This window comes from Manis pentadactyla, chromosome 9 (assembly GCF_030020395.1).
Source record: "Manis pentadactyla isolate mManPen7 chromosome 9, mManPen7.hap1, whole genome shotgun sequence".
NCBI classification, from domain to species: domain Eukaryota; kingdom Metazoa; phylum Chordata; class Mammalia; order Pholidota; family Manidae; genus Manis; species Manis pentadactyla.
The window spans coordinates 112,593,260-112,612,697 of NC_080027.1; the positions used below are offsets into that span (position 1 = coordinate 112,593,260).

The 19,438-nt window shown below is 38.5% G+C and overlaps 1 protein-coding gene across 2 annotated transcripts in view; it reads left to right on the forward strand.

The window, feature by feature from the left end:
- Positions 1 to 19,438, forward strand: part of RNF2 (ring finger protein 2) — a 91,974-nt gene that overhangs the window by 31,762 nt on the left and 40,774 nt on the right. The window contains exon 1 of one of the 2 annotated variants that reach the window (XM_036912558.2): positions 15,156 to 15,295. The exons of the other annotated variant lie outside the window; for it this stretch is intronic. The gene's annotated coding sequence lies outside the window, so the exon portion shown is untranslated. Of the gene's footprint in view, positions 1 to 15,155; positions 15,296 to 19,438 lie in introns of those variants that run through there. 2 annotated transcript variants of the gene reach the window in all.

Below are 19,438 nucleotides of genomic sequence, written 5' to 3' on the forward strand. Positions count from 1 at the left end.
CTAAACAAATACAAAAGTGGGCATTCTATGCATTTGACTATATTATCATTTTCTATACATTCCCATCATTGCAGAATCACTTATCCAACAAAAGTTAACATATTTTCCATCTTACTTGGCCTAAAATTTAAGGCTTCTTTGTTAGTAGCTATGTTTGTTACAGGATATGTCTTCAGACCCTTTTTTTCTTTTAAACAAGCAACCTATTTTATAACCTTAATTGTCTAGTGTAACTTGATAAGAATCCCCTGTCTGCCTGATTGGTTTCTGTATTATTTTCTTGTCTTTCTTTTGACATCCCTTTTATAGGCAAACCCCTTGAACTTAAAAAGCTTTAACCAATATTGACTGTCCTCTTCCTTTTTAGAAACTGCTTGCTTTCATGAGGCTACAGTCTCCTGGATTTTCTTTCATCTGTGTTCACTGACTCTTCTGTTCTCTGACCCTCTTGCTCTTTCTTCCTCCCTGTGTCACATAAAGGGGACCCTAGGTTCAGAGCAGAGCCTTTCAGGTGTCTCTGTATCCTCTCTCCATTGAAATCCTCAATAACTTCAACTGTCATCTTTTGATCAAGACTTTCTAGTCTGTATCTCTATTTCTAATTTCCTTTTTCTTCGTTTTCTATCTGCTGCTAAAAATTTACATTTTTGCCTTTAATTCACACTCATCTAAAATAAAATTCTGTATCCTTTTCATAAACTAACACTCCCTCTGACCTTCCCTTATTGGTACTAGCATTATCCGAGGCCCAAGTCTTGAAAAGTTGTGGCCTTTTTAAATGAGAGAATTTGGGATTTTAGGGGCAAGAAGAGCATTAGGAACGATGGGACAAATCAGCAGAGCTAGGACAGAATCTTTAGAGAGAACGAAACAGAACATCAGGGCTTATGGGTTGCATTCCTGATTCATGGCTGTGTGTCCTGCTAGGTTTAGTTGCTATGGAACAGAGTTGCCCCAGACCAAATGAAAGCTCTTTAACTCCATGTGTTGGGGAGGGACAAGCTTCCTGGTGGGCTAGAGCTCTTTCCACTAGTTAATAAAAGCTATTTTAATAAAACAGAGCCCAAGGGTTTTTCTTTTCAGAAGCATCCAGGCCAATTCACTGACTTCAGGGCCATTGCCCCTTGAATTTTAGTTCTGAAGGTTCTGATGTACTCAGGCACCCTGGAGATTTCTTTGACTTCTTTCCCTTCCTCACTTATCATAATCAGTCTGACACCAGCTCAGACTGTCTTTCTCTACTATGTCTCTATAGTGTGTGTATATTCTTTACACTCCCTCTACCACCATCAGGTCCAGGTCCTTATTACCTTATTCCTAAAGCACTTTGGCCAATTCCTGATCTGTTTATCAATGGTCTTCCTGCCTCCAGTGATCAAGTCTTGTGGACAGAAAGGACCCTGAAGAAGCTAGCAAAATCTAACTAACTCTTGTATCATTTGTCCAGTTTCTCTTAGTGTTCCTCTAACCTGGGCTAATTAATCCATCTCAAGCACAGCGATGAAGTTGAGTACCACATTACTCTCTTTCCTCAAAAACCTCTAGTAGGTTTTATGAGTAAAATCTGAACCCAATCTCATATTTAAGTAAGGGTCACACGGTCTAATAGTGTTCAGTATCTTACCACAGCCTTTCCACTATTCACAGTAGATCATTTATTATAAGTTCCTCAAATACAATGTGCAATTTAACTCTGCTTTTCTGGCCACTTGGTTCCCTCTATCCTAGAGTGCTCCATTCTCTGCGTGCCCAAATCCTGCTTGTTCTTTAGGATCCAAAGCTCAAAATGCTCCTTGTTTGAAATTGCCTCCTACACCCTCCTCCCAAAGCATTTCATTGATATTATACAGGAGAATGGCTTTACTAGTACTTGTGTATATATTTAACTCTTTTAGAAATCCGTGAGCTCCTTGAGGATATATATTATGTGGTATTTTTGTTTGCTGGAGAAATTGAGAATTCCTTATTCTCCTGACTTTCTGCTTTTCAGATATTTTGGTTGGCCTTATATGCGGCAAAATGTTTTTATATAATTATTGATGTAACATTCAGTCTCTCACTTTTCATTAGCAGTACAGGGGCTGCAAGACTGAATTCTTGGCACAAATAATACCTTGGGGCTAATGACTAGAGTAGTTAACAGTCCAGCTGCTTTCCTGGCACAGAACTGCAATGGGGTAAACCGTAACTTCTGGAGCCTGGTGCTGGCACCATTTTCCTCATTAGATTTGCTCATAGGCTATGTTTTTGGGCCTTCTTCCTACAAGCTCAGCCTTGAGTGTAATGTTCCAACCCTCCCAACCATTCTGTGAACTACTTAATACCCTTTAGTGAAACTTTTCCACTCAATCAGCCAAAGTCACTTCTGTTGCTTACAACCAAAAAACCTGACTGATAAAAGTATTTTCTCCATAAACCAACTAAATCAGGGTCATAATATTTAACAAAACCTTCCTGTAGGTCCAGGGATAATACAGTGAAAATGCAACACTAAAAGTAACCCATCTTAGGATATTAGATAATTGCTGCTCTCAGATCCTACAAACTTGGAAGCAACCAAGATTTCCTTCAATAGGTGAATGGATAAATAAAATGTGCTATATCCAGACAATGGAATATTATTTGGTGCTAAAAAGAAATGAGCTATCAAGCCACAAAAAGATATGGAGGAATCTTAAATGCATTTGACTAAGTTAAAGAAGCCAATCTCCAAAGGTTACGTACTATATGATTCCAACTACATGACATTCTGGAAAAGGCAAAACTACAGAGACAGTAGAAAGATTAGTGGTTGTTCGGGAATGGTGGGGAAGGAGGGATGACTAGGCAGAGCACAAGGGTATTTTAGGGCATGAAACCACTCTGTATGATACCTATAATGATGGATACATGTCATTATACATTTGTCCAAACCCCTTGAATGTACAACACCAAGAGTGAACCATAATATAAACTACGGACTTTGGGTGATAGTGACATGTCAATTGATAATGATGTGTTCATTGATTGCAGCAAATATTCTACTCTCTTCATGTTAGTGATAGTGGGGGAGGCTATGCATATGTAGGGGTAGAGGTATATGGGAATTCTCTATACCTTTTGCTCAGTCTTGCTGTTAACCTAAAACTGCTCTAAAAAATAAAGTCTATTAAAAAATGCAAGCCACAAAATGAAAGAAAACATTCTTAATACATATATCTCAGAAAGAACTTATATAAAGTACTCCTACAAATAAAAGATACCCAATTAAAAAATAGGCAAAGAATAGACATTTCACAAAGGTAGACATACAAGTGAGCAATAAGCACATGAAAAGATACTTAAGGAACATCAGTAGTCATCTGGGGAATATTAACTAAAACCATATTAAAATTTCACTTCCCACCCACTAAAATGGCTGAAACTAAAAAGACTCACAACATCAATTGTTGTCAAGCATGTTGTACAAATGGAACTCTCATTCACTGCTGATGGAAGTGTAAAATAACATAGACTCTTTGGACAACTGTTTAGGAGCTTCTTGTAAAATATATATACCCACCTAATGATACAGCAATTCAACCCCTGGGTATTTTATCCAAGTAAAAGAAAATACCCATTCACAAAAACAGGACCAAGAATGTTAATGGCAGCTTTATTCCTAATAGCAAAAAACTGAAAGTAAATACAAGTGTCCATTAGCAGGTTTATGGATTTTTTTAAATGTTGCATGTGTATACAAAGGACTATTACTCAGTGATAAAGTAGAATGAACATACAATATGGGTAATCTCTAAAACTTTGCATAGAGTAAAAGAATCAGACACAAGAGAATACTTAATGCCTATAAGAGTGTCCAGAACATAATGAGTGCTCAATGCATGTTTGAGGAAAGTTAAACAAATGAACAAATTGTTTTGGCAGTTTATAGACATATGATGAGACACCGAGGTAGCTTATTTTAGGCATGTTTCACTTTCTACTTGGTAACTCCATAGAGAGAGAGAGACTTTCCTTCACGGCTTTTTTTAGACTGTCAATGATCATCACTCTAGCTTTGAGCAAATTAATGATCTTTGGCAGTCAATATACATGTATATGTGTATTGTGTATGTCTCCTTAGTATAATCAATTGTCTTGGGTTGGTCTCCTGTGATAGAAACTGTCTAAACTGACTAATTATTTTTTTTAATTATCACATAAATGTATTATAAGATTAAACTAAAAACTAAGTCACAATTTCATCTTGAGAAAGACATCTTTGCCAGTGATTTCAAAAGTTTCCCCTCAAAATAGAGGAATGACTATAAAGTCATTCCATATTGTATATTTTTTTGTTCCAAGACCATTTCCAATTAAAGCATTTATTATGAAAAATGTTTTCTCCACTAATAATTTTAAAGACTTGAAAAATAGAGATTATATAATTATAGATAGATATTAAGCTAATGCAGAGAAAGATCTTTTAATAATTTTCTTAGATGTATATCTTTAAAATGAAATTAATTTCAATACTTAAATGTGACTTGAAAGAATAGATTTTTTTAAAGCTTCAGTTTTTAAAAAGCAGATGGCAGACAAAGATGTGCTATTAAAATGTGATGTCTGAATTCCAGATGAGATGGAACAAATGGGGATGTGTAAAATATTTACATATCAGAGCTGTATTTTCCAAGAATGTTTTTCTTCAGATTAAGTGAAAGTTACTCAGAAATATCTTAGGTCTGTCTCAAAATGAAAATAATTGCATTTCAAAAGTCTTAAGTCTCAACAATTTCCAGATTAAGAAATGAAGTCCCAGTTAATTTGAAAAGATGATTGGAGAACTTTAACTCTATTATATAACTAGCATAAAAGGAAATTTCTAAACCACCAATAAGTTCTGATTCTCTACTTTGAAACTGAGGTCACATTCCTCTCCCCTGTCTGTCATGGGATGGCCACCTCCATTAAACATACATCTGGTTTAAATTCCCACCATATGTGATAAATCAATGCATAACCAGTAATAAATTTGTAAGACTCTACTCCTACAGGCTTTGATTTCTATTCTCTTAGCTTTTGCAAATCTAATGATTTTTCCATCTTAGCTTTTCTATGTTTCAGTAATAAGGCCCAAAACACAGAATGTACTTTAGAACGAGGAGCTTAGCTCCAAAGGCAAACAGCAGGAAACCTGAAATGATCAATCCTTTCTGCTCCTGTGTCTTTATGAGTTTTGAAAAACTGAACCCACCATGTCATGACTTCTTATATTATAGTCTTTTTATCCAATTATGTTTAGTAATTGGGGATTATTACTAAAGCATAATAGATTTCACTATTTGCATTATTCATACATTTATTCCTTTATTTTAGTTCAAATATTAAAAATACCTAATGCCTTTTATATTAGTTAAACCAGGGTCACCAATTGTGAGAAGGCAGTTTAGAGGACTGGTTAAGGATATGCTTTTGTCCACCCTATTACTTGAGGTAATTGGACAAATATTAAATGTTTAGAATATTTCTAATCCAGAAAATGGTAATAAAGATGGCAACTTCCTCACAGGCTTGTTATAGAGATGATATGGGATGATGCTTCTAAAATACTTAGCACTGTACCTGACACATACAGAGTGTATGAGGATGTTGGCTATTAACACAGTTGTGAATTTACCTACAACTCTTCTAATTTCCAGGATTAAAGCTAATATTGCCAAGACTGGAACCCTACGAGAAATGAGAAATGCTGCTCCATAGGGTATAATTAATAATGGGCCTCAGGAGAGAGTTATTCCTATTACTTTTTTTTATCAGCCTCATCAGAGTTTGTGTGTGCCTATGTCCTCTACTAGATGCTGGGTTCTTGGAAGAGAGGGTCTGTGTCTTCTGTCCTTTGAATTATTGAGTCTTGCTAATGGTAGATTCTTGCTAACGGAATGTATAAATATATGCAAATACATTTATGCAGATACATGTATGCAAATACACTTAAAACATTAATTTTTCATTTGGGTTATTTATGTGGTTTTATGTAATTATAAATAGTAATTCTTTTAACCCCCTTGGGTTTAAGTGAAGCAATATAGATATTATAGCAAATAATAAAATAAAAGGGCAGTAAAAAACCATATATTGTTCTTTACATTTCAAAGAGGAGGCCCAGTTTAGGCGTTTTTTATTTGAGACATGTATTAGACATCCAAATAGAGGGACTGAATAGGGAGTTGGACATAAATTTGGAGAGAGATCCTTAAGTTTCCAGAAACTTACAGAAGTTCATAAGTTTGGAGAAGATTGGGAGTTGTCAACATATGGGTAGTATTTAGAGCCACATGAGTACACAGGATCACCCAAAGAGAGGATATAAATTAGGAAAAAAGGTCCTAAGACTAAACCCTGGGACATCCTAAAACATAGGATTTGGGGTGATGATGAGAAGCCACAAGAGAGACTGAGCTGGAGTGGGTCAGAGGGTCAGAAAAATATAAGAGAGCCTAGAGAAAGCCCAACATCATATGTTCAGCTCTCACTGTCCCTGACTCTTCTCATCTCACTGAGTCCTCACATCTATCTCAGGAGCTCTTCTCAGTAATGGTGTGCTCTTTGGATCCGCATCTCTAATTTTCCTAACCAATTCTCTGCTTCTCACAGCTGTCATTCAACAATTCTGTTCTGCCTGTGTCATCAGATTTGACCCAACTGCAAATTTAGGACCTCGAGTCAACGTCAGAGGTGTCCCTTTGCCAGCCTCAGCTCACAGCAGTCGTGTTGTACCTCACCCCTTCTCCTCATCTGACTTATCACCCTCTCCATTGGAGGAGAAGGAAAGATAGCTACTGTGATGTTCCTGGATTCAGACCCCCTGATTCATCTTTCATGTAGGTGTCGTGCATGCCCTTAACCTTACCTTGAGTCCTCCTCTCTTGGACTTCTTCCTTGTCTGTGTATTGTATTCTTGCTTCAGCATTTGGCCACTTTGGACAAACAACCTGTCCTTTTCAGACAGTCCCTGAGATCCGCTGTCTCTGCATAGCCCCACCCCCACTGTACCCAGACTGCAGTGGCAAGTGTTCCTGCTGTGACCCCTCAGGTCATTTGAGCCCGATTTGGAGGGAGGTCAAGTCTTCTGTACCCAGCCTAATATATTGCTCAAGCTTTTTACCACATGGTGATCTCAAAGAGTTTGGAAAATAAAAATTCCCCAGAATGGAGGTATATAAGATGGGAAATTCAAATATTTGATTCTCAACTTAAAATTTGTACTTTCTTCCAGCAATCACATGCTAAATCAGTAGGAATTTCTTGAGGCAGTACTAAGGAGTCTAATTAGAAAGCAACACCTGATATTTCTCCCAGAGACTGGGGACATAAATTAGTGGGAGGAGAATAGAATCGAATCCCAAGATAATTATATAGATCCTAGAACTCTTTTAAAGGGTTGCTATTTGAGGGATCTATAATCATTGGTTGGTCCCTGTTTAGCCTAAATACTTACTATGCACTGTTAGGAATGTTTAAGGTAATGGAGAGTGAGGTTTAGTAATAAGTCATTTGAATCTCTGATTTTCAAGGCCACTACACAACTAGATCTCTAGAAACACAGTAAAGAATTACCAAGTTCTAGTTTTGCTATTTGTTTTGGCTGGTGATGATCTAGAGCAGTTGTTTCCTTTACCTCAGTCCTCTGGCTAACAATAGGTAGCTGTATGCTGTGATTTTTCTCATTTTCATTATATAAGTTTACTTTTTATATGTAATTGTATCTTTACCACTTTCATGATAAAACACATTTTATTCCAATATGAAATATTCAAACAACACAGAAATTAAAAAATAATTTAGAAACTAAAAGTCCTTAAAAGTTGTGGTTTCTGAAATGTAATCCCTCTTAGTAGTTTGGTTTATATTCTTTTGAATGTTTTTGTATACAAAAATGAGATATATGGTACTTATTGCATATTGCTGAGAAACTTGATTTTTTAAGTGATAATATATCTTTTGATATGTTTTTTACATTAGTTTTTGTAGCTTTATCTCATTCTTTTTAATGACTATATGATATAATACTATATGGATATGCCAAAATATACATAGCCAAAAATGAGGGTTATATTTAGTTTCTTACAAATGCAAAAATTAACATCCATGTATATATTTCTTTCCACACTTGTGTATCTCTGTAGGATACATTCCTAGAATTGGATTTCTTAGGCTAAAAGATATACATATTTAAAGTTTTGAGAGATAACTACCAAATAACCTTCTTAAGAGGCTGTGTCATTTTTCATGCACATCAATAATCTATGTAATATTTGTGTTCATAAATACTAACCAAAAATGAGTATTATAATTGCATGAACATGGCAGGTAGAAAGTTATATCTATTCAAATGTGCATTTCTCAATTTATTGTAATGATTAAACTAGATGCTATTTGCAAAATATATAAAGCAAGTATTTTTAGTAACTTCTGACTTTTGTAATTATTATTATTTAAAGGCATACCAAATGTATTTTAGGAGCTAGGCATATATATGTAGGTATATATTTATTACATATATATTACATTGTGTCAAGTGCTGAGACCCACATAAAGATGAATAGTGACTGGTATGGAAAGGTGAATAATAACATGTTTCCTTCATGCTACTCTTACTCTGGTGGGTGGTTGGCATCAGGGCATATACTTGCACACTATTGATCTAAGCAAGTGAATGCAGAAGAGAGATGCTAAGTGTGGTTTGAGAACTAGTCCAATTTCGAGTTCCAACTGGAATGTTAGGATTAATGTATAGCATTTTAAACTTCTCTTGGTCTGAAATGTTACTGTGTTTTGACAGGACTTTTAAAAGTCAACACCCTCTACTTGAAAGTCAACCAATAATAAACGTTCCGTTTGGTCATGACTTCTTTGGGTATCTGCAACAATATCACATGACATTTCTAACATGAGTTCTCCTGACCCAAGATCGTTTCTGGAGTAGTTGTTCCTATAGTAACTTCATTCCATCTCTGTTCTTCCCACTCAAGAACTCAGTATTTTCTGTATTTGTTGATGGAGATGGCCCTTTTTCTGTACCATGAATGATACAGTGTCTACGGATTATGTTGCGACAACTTCTTGTAATGCAGTTTGCATTCACTGTGTGTCAAGTTCCAAGCTAAAGGCTGGGATGAGAATAACGCCAAGCCTAATTAAAGAGCCAAGTCAGGAAATGAAAAGGTTGGCAAACGGCTAAGAACTGGATCATGTGGAAGAAAGGACAGCTGTGTTGAGGTCAGGCCCACAGTAGTCTTACATATTTTAGGAAAGGGTCAAATCAGGGCAGCTAATGTGATGAAGTCCAAGAGTGAAGACTGGAAGCTAAAAATGTGTAACTGCCAAGAAGTCAAGGAATTGGAAATCCACTAACAATGCACATCAGTACTGTCCTAGAACAAGAACTAATTGTATCAGAGAAGGAGTGAGTGTCAAAGACAGACACAATAAGGAGAGTTAGGCCACCCATACATCCATAATAGGATACAACGATGAGAAGGTTCATTTGCAGCTACCTTTATTTCATATTTTTCCATATGTAGAAGACTTTGTAATTCTCAAGGAACCACAGTCAATTTTGATCTAATAAGCATGATTAATGAAATATGTTTATTTAAAAAATGATAAAACAATTTCCTACAGACAAAAATCCTTAAGAAATCTCTCTTCCTGGACATAACTCATGAAACTTCAGTATTCTAGGTTGACCTAGGATGATTTTCAGATTTACCTGAATTAAAACCTACTTCAGTATGTTATTCAATGTATATTTAAGTGGCTTGCTTTTGCACACTGTAGAATGGTAATGTCTCAGCAGATGGATACTGCAGCAGTTTCCAGATCTTGATGCAGTCTAAAACAAAATTTTCTTTGTATGGGTGGGATTTGGCAGTTCTTTTAAATTCTCCACTAAAGAAACATTTCCAAGAAATGTGTTAGGTAAGATGTCTTTATCCTCTATTCTCGCACCCCACATAAAACCATTCTAGCACTGTGCTTGTTTTAAGCGTGAAAAATTTAAATGTCCACAAAGGCAGTTTGAGCAACCTGTCAATTGATTTAAATATTTTGCACTCTTCATTTGTACTTCCCTATCTGGGATGTTCCAGCCTTCTTTTCCAGAGAAATTTCCATTTTAGTTCTCAGTTTCAATCTTACTGATCTATTCCTTGTTAGTTTCCATGATGATTCTTGGTGTTCCTTGATCAGTGTCAAGGCACAAATCTGATCTCTTGCCGTAAACATTTTGAAAGGAAAAACCTACAAAGTTTGTTTAAATGGAACAAACGTCTTCATATTGGAAAACTAAAAGCTAATAGTTATTAAATCACACTTTATTTTATAGTTGAAGTTGGATGTCACAATAATATCTCCCATTTATGTTCTCCATTATTAACTACAAAGGAACAGCTAGCTATTCATGCTGCATCAGAATGAAAACTTTTATTCATTCTTTTGACTTTTCAAGCACATGCTAGCTCTTTATTTTAATAAAATGCACTAACAGATGTTAGGCAGAATGCAGCCACATCTGGGACATATAAAATACCATTCCACGTCTCCATAGGAGAGAAATAGCAACATTGTTTGGTTCTCTCCAAAAGTCTAAGTAGCTCGTCTCATTTAATCTGTTTAACGCCTTTAAGTTGAATAGTTAAAAGAGTAGCACCAATCATTTCTGTTGTCTTGGGAATATAAAAAGGAACAATGAACTAAAACACCAAAGGAAATGTCACAAAATGCAGTATACTGAAATACAAATAAAACTTCACTAAAGCTTGTGGTTAGAGCTATATTTTTTCAGCTGAAGAGGTTGTAAATCTTGAGTTGCCTGCTTCCTGAAGCCACCTTGAATTATAGGTCTCTCTAGGCCTTTCTACAACGTCCCTACTTAACTTGACCCTTTCAAAGAAAACACATCTAAAAGATGACAAAGATTTTGGTAGAAGATATATTTTGACAAAAGCATATATATATATATATATATATACATATATATGTATATAGATACACACACACACACATATATGCAGATAGATAGATGGTGATTAAATCTCAAGCTATTTCAGTCTTTTAACCTGTTAGCTTTAATTTCATTTTGTTTTTTTAAAGCCAGTTTTCTAAGAAAATAAAAACATAACCTGGTCAATGGATCAGGTTCATATAATATTTTATTTAGCATCATCTCTAGCTTCTTAAATACAGACCACATTGAGGATTGGAATAAATACTAGTGTTGAGAAGCAGATGTGGAGATGTTTGTCTCATATATTGCTTACCAATTAGAAAGGATTAAAAAGCTGGATTTGTGTGTGCAACACACAGTGGAAGGTACAAGAGGCATAATGGGAAGTATCCTGCCCTTGGACTTGGATGACCTAGGTCTGAGCCTCAGCTCTGCCACTTAGGAGCACAATGTTTTGGAGAGTTAGTTAATTACAAAAGTCATATTTCCCTTGTCTATAAATTAGAAGCCCTACCTTTGTAGGATTGTACTGAAGATTCAGTGAAATAATGGATGTAAATGGGAGTAAAAATAATGGCACTCTATAAGCTGATACATACATAGTATATTATTAACAGGGTACAGGTGGCCTGTAATCTTCATCTCAGAACAGATATTTAGAGCACTGCTGAAAAGATATTCATGTGGTGGATATAGATAGGCAGGCATGAATTTTCATTTAAGACATACTGCCTAAATAGGGAAAGCCTCTGGAGGGACTAAATGCAATCTTGAGAGGAATTTCTGCTCATAAGTGATGCAAGTGAGACAAGCCAAACTCATATGTAGTATTACATTTCATATACACATTGGAATAAAAGACTCCCAGTCTCTCATTCACTTAACACCTATTTGTTGAACATCTACTATATGTGCCAACATATCAACACATAGTAGATACTCAATAAAAGTTTGTTGAGCTGAACTCATCCCTAATTTTGTAACGTTACCATAGCAGAAAACCAGTAAAGAGGTGATTTTTGTGATCAGAGATGCCTACCCAACTTACCATGTGATTAACAGGGTACTACTCAAGTTTTGAGGGAAAAGAATCTTTGTAAGTAGAGTTTATCTAGTCATCCACCTATATGATGCTTGTATTATGTAGTATTAATGTTTTCCTACTTAAAATATGATTATCACTTCCAATTAGTATATTTAACATGGGGGGCAGGATGTTAGTAGAAATGTTTTTCAGGGTGGTATCTTTTATGTTGGATCAAAAAATTAGCGAAAAGAATATAGGCTGGATATGTCAAATCACTATTAATAGACTATGGACTTGACACTGACTTAATACACAATTAAAACAAAGGGGAAGGAAATGAAAAAACCATTCTGTTTACACGATACTCAACTCTTAACAAGTACATAGAATTTAGTTTTGAAAGCATAACTTTCTTGAAGCTACTCAAAGGAGCCAGTGTATGGAATAAAACTTCTTGGAGTTTTTCATAATATATAAGAGCTTATTCATGGGATCAGAGTGGTTGACATTAATATTAATCACCAGTATCCCCAGTTCTCCCCCTGAACTTTGTTCAAGGACTCGGTCCCCTTGCAGATGGGATAGGCTATGTAACAAATTTTGGCCAATGAAATATGATGGTATATATTTCCTTTCCAAGATGAGGCTCTGAAAAGTGCATGGGGACTCTTTAGTCACTTTCTTCCTTTGCCACTGAGACTCACTTGCTGTGTTCTAGGTAATACAGCTATAAGATAGTGGACCCTCTGTCAATGTGGCTTCTGGAGTAACTGGAACAGGAAATAAATCCACATGAAGCATGAGCAAGCAATAAAATTTATTGTGTTAAGGCATGAATGTTTTGGAGATGTTTGTTACTACAGCATAACATAATCTTTCAGGTACTAGTCAGGGAACGCCCATAGTACTCTCAGCACCAAGTTTTTGAGTGAGAGATAAAATAGATGAGTTCCATTAATTTGTCTTTCCTACTAAGGATGCTAGCCTGAGGTCTAGCTTTTTAATCACATTTAATCTAGATATCCCATAAATTTTCCATTTTTCCACTAATTCTCCTGTGAATCATTTTTAAGAATTATATTTAACTTTCATCCATAAAGTTCCTGTGCTTTCTACAAATGATCGTTTTTCTCAATATCCATGGAAGATCTTAATCTCACCACACATCATTATTTTCATAAACATAACCAGAGCAAAAGGTTCTGAATTATGAACATCTTTAATGGAACTACACATGCAGTCATCATGAATTAAGAAGGGAGATGTTTCTGCAACTACACTATCTCTAGAATGGGGACACTTATAGGAAGAAAGCAGTAGAAGCATCCCTGATTTCAGATCTTCCTGATTTACGATGGGGTTACATCCCGCTAAACGCATCTTAAATGGAAAATATCATAAATTGAAAATGCATTTAATCCACTTAACTCACCAAATATAGCTTAGCCTAGCCTACCTTAAACATGCTCAGAACACTTACATTAGCCAACATTTGGGCAAAATTATCTAACACAAAGCTTGTTTATATGAAGTGTTGAGCATCTCATGTAATTGATTGAATAGTGTACTGGAAGTGAAAAACAGTGGCTATATGAGTACAGAATGGTTGTAAGCATATTGATGTGATTACCCCCGTGATCACATGGCTCACTGTGAACTGCAGTGAGGCCGCTCCCCAGCATTATGAAAGAGGATTACATGGCATACTTCTTGCACCAGGAAAAGATCCAAATTCAGAATTTGAGGTATGCTTCCTACAGAATGCATATCGCTTTTGAACTAGGGTAAAGTAAAAAAAATTGGTATACAGAACCATCATAAATTGGGGACCATCTGTATTTTGGTTTTCTTTTTTTCAGTGTTGGAAGAGCTTAACCTTGAAGGGCTCATAGAGTCTGAGAATTATCATTTCTTATTTATAGATGGTGGCTGAAAGTTTTCAAGTCAGTGAAAAAGAATAATGCTTTGCTCTTGTTTAATGGATTGTTAGGTAGGGTACATAATGTGCTGTCTTTAATACTTTAATGCCTGTTCTTTTACTATCCAAAGCTATCTGTCACTCAAATTCTAGGTCCTCAAGACCACACCAAGTGGAATCCATCCCTTTGTTTTCCAAAATCCTATGTAAATTCGTACCATTTATTTGGCCTTGCTTGTAGAGTTTCAGGGAGTTGAGAAGCTGGAAAGGACGGACGAATCATTCAACGCTATCCTCAGTTTGTAAATGAGGAACAGAAAGTCCAGAGGAGTTACGTAATTTACTTAAGTCGCGTCATTAAGAGACATATTGGAGACCGTAAACCTGGTTTACCCAATTCCCCGGGCAGTCTAGTCCTTTATGCCACAAGTGCCTTCACATTTACTGTCTGGTAAGGTTGACTATCTATTCAGGAGAACATGACATCTCACCAACGGTACATCGGCAGTCAGGAGGCTCTCACTTGTTACTTCTTCAGTGTATAGCCCAACTTAAGCGCATTTTACACAATTTTTTTGTAGACGAATTGGTTGTGTTTTAGGTAATAGTATCATCTATTTAATCTATTCTTATATTCTCCAGAAGATAATACTGGAAGGGACCAAGAAGGTAAGAATAAAACAGCAGCAAGCGATGAAAACCATTAGCATGCTTACGGGCGTCTCCAGAACTGAAGGTCATTTTCCCTGGAATAATTAGGTCTTGCTGGTTCGGTCCGCAAGGCTGGAAAGCGTGTGTGCGTGTGTGTGTGTTGAACGGGGGCGGCAGGCAGAGCGCTGAAGTTCGGGTGAAGTTCTGGAGGTGACTGCCTGGGGAGGACTTCCACCGGACGGGGTCTGGGCGAGCACGGGACGCGGTCACGGAGAGCAGGACTCTGAGCCCAAAGTCCGCAGCCGGCCGGGCAGGCGTAGCGGGAGGGCCGACGAGCACGGCGGAGCGGAGGCGGCGGCGCGGCCGTCATCCGGCCGTCGCCGGGGGCGGGGCTGCCGGCCCGGGGAGGGCGGCGGTGGGGCCTCCCGGCCGGCGCGCGGCGGCGCCGCCTCCCCTCACGCCGCGGGCTCCCCGCGCCGTGCACGTCCCCGGCCCGCGCCTCCTCCCCCTCGCTCGCTCGCTCGCTCCTTCCCGCCCTCCCCGCAGCGCTGGCCGAGTCGGCTTCTCCTCGGTCTCTCATGAATATTGAGCGGCCCCTGTTGTATTTCCCGAGCTCCATTGCGGAAGCGGAGCTCGCCATATTGTGTGGCGGCGCCGGCGGCCGCGGCGGCTTCTCCCTAAGTCTCGCTCCGGCCGCGGCCAGCGGAGTCCGGGTCCGGGACAGGCGCCGGTGAGTGGGGCTGGCGGGGGCGAAGGGCGCGGGAGCGGCGGGCCGGGACGCGCGTCGGCTCGGCCGGGCTGCGGGCGGCTGGCGGCGGCCCCGGGGCCGGGGGGTGTGTGTGTTCGCGGGGGTGTGAGGGGAGATGGCGCTGCCGCCCCCAGCCGCTCTCGGGGCGGGGAAGGCGGGGAGGCGGCTTCTCATTGTTCCCGTTTCCTCGAGGGTCTCGGCGGGGGTGGTGGGTCTGCCTCGTGCACGGAGAACCGCTGGGCGAAGCGTCCTTCGCTGCCCGCTCGGCGCGGAGGCCAAGGGCTGCGGCGAGCCCCTCGGCCCCGGGCGCGGTCGCCAACCTCCGCAACCCTCCTCCGGGGCGAGCAGCGAGGGATGCGGGGTTCTCTCCAGGCTTCCTCCCTGCAGCCGGGGGTGTGTGTGCCTGCGCCGTGGGGGTGGGGCAGGGGCGCTTTGTGCGCAGCCCCCCTTTCCCCGCGGGTGCTGGAGTCGGGGTTCTCGTAGGCTGCGGAGAGACCCCTCCTGGTTGAGACATTCCTGGAGTGCCACCGGCCTGCTCAGGACTTACCAGTTGCTGCTTTTTAAAACCGCGAGGTTGCCCGGGAGGAGTCGTGGGGGGAGGGGGTGTCTGGGTTTATTTCCGATGGAAGCTTAGCATTTTGAATCCTGTCGTTTACGCTGAGATCTTCGGTACCCCGTGTCGCCCGGGAGCCCTCGTCCTGGTTGTCACGGGCTTTTCCCTCCTGCTGAAGTAGCCTCCCGGCTCCCGCAGACGCTGTTGGTAAGAATTGGTCTCTCAAACTTCGAGGTTCGTTGTGATTATTTGGCCGCTAAGACCGTAACGGTTTATTTACTTGATGTCTTTTTTGGTATCTACTGCTTCGCTATCAGAAGTTTTAGAGAATGTGGGCCTTTACGTAGTAAAAAGGTCAGAAAATGTCAGGTTTCCTTGATGTGTGTAAAGAAATTTGGGATGAAAAGGATAGGTTTGCTGCTTTATTTCTTATAAAAATCAAAAATAATAAAAGACGCGGTTTCAGTGTTTGGACTGAGAATTATGTTTAAAACTAACGTACGAGTGATTTGCTTTACATAATCTTTTGATAGTTCCAAGATGATAAGCGGGGATACTTAGTGTAATTGGTGGATAATCTGCTTTCCCCATGTGCATTAGGGTGTAGTTGTTGAATATTTTAGTAACTTAGATTGATGTTAGATCTTGGTTCTTAAACTGAGTATTTGATCCTTTGATTTATAAAGAATTTAAACGGCAACGTGACTCTTGCATTTCCCTTTTTCGTCTGAAATTTCTACTTGTCACAATCAACAGGTATCTTTTAAAATCTTGATTGCACGTTTAACGTACTGTTTAGTAAAATAATGGGTAGTTTTATAAGACTCCATTTTCCAGGGATAGCAGAGCAAATATGGCCCCTCACTTTTTCTAAGGTTTGAGTTATTTCCTTCGGATGCCCTTGTGGAATCCACATTTGAGGTTAATTATCGTAGGTGCCAGAGTGAAATGGAGAATTTATGAAGGAAAACTGCCTGACTAGGCCAGCCTGTTTGAGTACTTGAAAAATAGGCTCAAATATGCTGCATAGAAAATTTTCAGATTAGAACCACTAAGGTAATGTAGACAATGCAAACATTAAAAATACAGAGAATTTTGAGTTTTTCTCTGCCTGTGTGTAGCTTTTAGACCGGTAGCTCCCAGGTTCATGTGGATAGAAATATAGAGCAGGTCAGCAAACATCTTTGGAATTTCATTTGCCTATTACTGACCTTCAGTTTGTGGTGTCAGGTCTGTCTCTTTACTCTGATTTATTCATGATTTGTGTTTATATTAACCAGTCTGTGTAGTAAAGGTGATACATGTCTAATGAATAATATATAACCAGATGTTCCAGTGACAATTTCATTTCTATACATTAGTAAAGAATCCTAATGCCTTCCCGCAGGAGAAGTGAGTTTACATTAAAGTACACTTCATTAAAATCGTGGCAGCATTTCTAGTATGACTTAAAGCACCTCATAGTTTTGTAGTGACTTATTAAAGTTGGAGGAACTAAACAATGCATTAGAGTGTGCAGTTTGTTAAAAAAGGAAAATACTGTGAGATAATGTAAATTCTGCTCACAGATTTACACTTGATATTTTATTAGCATTTATTATATACACTGTGGAAGAAAGACATTGTCTAAAGACACCAGTTTATTTAATTAACTTTTTTTTCACTTTTCTGAAATCTTAGTTATGGTAGTAACTTATTGAATGTTTATTTGCATTTAATTGACTAAATTCCCATATGATTTGGGGTACAAAGTACCATTTACCCTGTAAATTCAGATAATCCTATTGATTCCCTGCTAGTCTTTCACCTTTGCTACCTGCTGTGTCAAATGGGTCCTCTAATGTCTTTTGCTGTAAGGAGTACAGTTTGGTTGACTTTACGTGAACATACTGACATTGGTAATGGCATTCTTGGCACTTAAGTAGAAGCTGGTGTTAGTATGTCTTTAGGCAGGAAGTAGGTGATGAATTGCTGACATTATAGATGCTAAGATGGTAGGTGGTCTACTATCTATGCTGTGCAGAGGAAGGAGCTCCAGTGGAACTAGACCTGAGACTTTGAGATTTAAAATTCTTCTCACTTTTGTCTTAGAGCTGTTAGGCAGCTGAAGTGTACTAGTGTGTCTGGGCCTAGTGATACTCTTGTTGCATGCCCAGCAGCTGTATACATTACTGAAAATTCTGAGAAAGATTCCTGTTGCTTGAGTTTGCCTTCTCCCATTTCAGAGAATAGATTAGCATGTTCTGTCTATCTGCTATTTTGTCAAAATTTTTCCAAAAAAAGTTTATTAAGTACAATAGTGAAAAATTATTTTTGGAACTAACCTCATATTAAATTGTCTCATGAGGGCATCTTATTAAGTGAAGTAACAGACCATATGAAAATATCATAGCATTTTGGTCATTTGTTTTCAACACATGTGTTGATTATGGGTTCTCCTGCAAGGGGGGTTTGTTTCTCTGCTATACTGTGGAGTTGTATTTTACAAAGAGGTTGGATTCTAAAGTCAGTACATAAAATGAAAATCACATGTAGGGAAAAATTATGCTTGAAAATCCCTTAGGGAGGGAGAAGCACATACCAATAAGTTCAGCTCAGCTTTAGGGTTGGAACAGATTGCCGTTTCTTCTGTTGAACACTAGATGAAATAGCTTGCATTTAGGAGCCATGCTAAACAACAGCAAAAAAAAAAAAGCCTTTATATATAAGAATCATATTAAGCATAGCCTTATTCTCACACTAGGAAAGGCTTGTGGGAATTCAGAGTACTGAGGAACTGCAGATGAGCTCCCCCATCTCACATATTCTCTATGATTTGTATTCTAGTAGAAGGAGGTAGGTGGGTGTGCTTGGATGGTCTGCACTGTTTAAATATATCTCATTTCCTCTCTTTTTCCTTTCCAAGCTGGATAGTTTAAATCACAAAAGTTAAATGATTTTTATGCTGCAGCTTAACATATACAATTTAAAGGTTTTTAAGTTACCCTTTATAAAATACATTTTATCTATAAGAATAACCCCAAACTTTATTTACTTTCCCCTTCAGCGAAGAACAGTGAGAATCACTGTTTTTAATAATGTATTAGTATTCAGAATTTCAATAGAGGGGATTTAATATAGAGAGTTGGTTAGATGGGTATAAGAGCAAAAAGAAAACATTACAGTAATCAATTTAAGAGCTCAGAGAAGTTCCATTGGGCTGGTTGTGAACCTTTGAGGAGGTGTGTTCAGCTGCTAAGGCTAGTTCTGAGAGTACCAAATGGAAACTGGAGTCTGGAACCAATTTCTGCTGCCAGGAACTGGAAGGAAGTCTCCTCAACCCCTTCCTGCTTTCCAGTCTCCATTTACTGTCTTCATTGGCAAAGCCTAACACAGAGCCTTCTAACAGACAAGAGAGCCAGTGAAATACACTTGCAAAGTCTCAGCCCCAGCACCATAGGGTAGTCTCTAGAGTGATGATTTTGGAGTTGAGAGACAATCAGTGACTAACCTGCACAAATAGTGTAGATTAAAATAAAGTAAATAAGGACACGTGTCCTCACCTTGCTTGTTGAAAAAAAAGCATTTATTGA